Below are 987 nucleotides of genomic sequence, written 5' to 3'. Positions count from 1 at the left end.
GACATCTCTCCACCCCTAAAGATGCTAATATATTTCATGTAAGATTCCAGGGCATACTTTTCTCTAAAAATAAAAATATGGGGCCTGGAGAGATGGCTCAGCAGTTAAGAGCACTGGCTGCTCTTCCAGAGGACCTGGGTTCAATTCCCAGCACCCACATGGCAGCTCACAACTGTCTGTAACTCCAGTTCCAGGGATCTGAGAGACACATATACAGCCAGAACACCAATGCACATAAAATAAAAATAAATCACTTAAAAAAAAATCGGGAGGCAGAGGCAGGCAGATCTCTGTGAGTTCAAGGCCAGCCTGGTCTCCAAAGCGAGTTCCAGGAAAGGTGCAAAGCTACACAGAGAAACCCTGTCTTGAAAAACCAAAATAAATAAATAGCCGGGCGGTGGTGGCGCACGCCTTTAATCCCAGCACTCGGGAGGCAGAGCCAGGTGGATCTCTGTGAGTTCGAGGCCAGCCTGGACTACCAAGTGAGTTCCAGGAAAGGCGCAAAGCTACACAGAGAAACCCTGTCTCGAAAAAAACAAAAAACAAAAAACAAAAAACAAAAAACAAAAAAAAAAAAAAATAAATAAATAAATAAATAAATAAATAAATAAATAAAAATAAAAATATGGAGTACTTCATGAATTTGTGTGTCATCCTTGCACAGGGGCCATGTAGATCTCTGAGTTGTTCCGATTTTTTTTTTTTTTTTGTTTTCGAGACAGGGTTTCTCTGTGTAGCTTTGCGCCTTTCCTGGGATTCACTTGGTAGCCCAGGCTGGCCTTGAACTCACAGAGATCTGCTGGCTCTGCCTCCCGAGTGCTGGGATTAAAGGCGTGTGCCACCACCATATTCTGTGTTCCTGGTAAGGGGGCAGTCTATATTGTTGTACCCTCCATAGTATAGTTCCCAGTGGTACCCACCAGTGCTAAAGCTTGAAGAATAATAGCAAGGCAGGAAAAATAAAACCACAGAAACTTAAAAATTACT

At 42.9% G+C, this 987-nt stretch overlaps 1 non-coding gene across 1 annotated transcript; it reads right to left on the bottom strand.

The window, feature by feature from the left end:
- Positions 1 to 619: 619 nt before the first annotated feature.
- On the bottom strand, positions 620 to 721 carry LOC131897287 (U6 spliceosomal RNA). Its single transcript, XR_009375639.1, has one exon. It is a non-coding gene; the product is annotated as a U6 spliceosomal RNA (small nuclear RNA).
- Positions 722 to 987: the final 266 nt, after the last annotated feature.

This window comes from Peromyscus eremicus, chromosome 20, assembly GCF_949786415.1.
Source record: "Peromyscus eremicus chromosome 20, PerEre_H2_v1, whole genome shotgun sequence".
Classification (NCBI taxonomy): domain Eukaryota; kingdom Metazoa; phylum Chordata; class Mammalia; order Rodentia; family Cricetidae; genus Peromyscus; species Peromyscus eremicus.
This window is presented reverse-complemented; position numbering and strand designations above follow the sequence as displayed.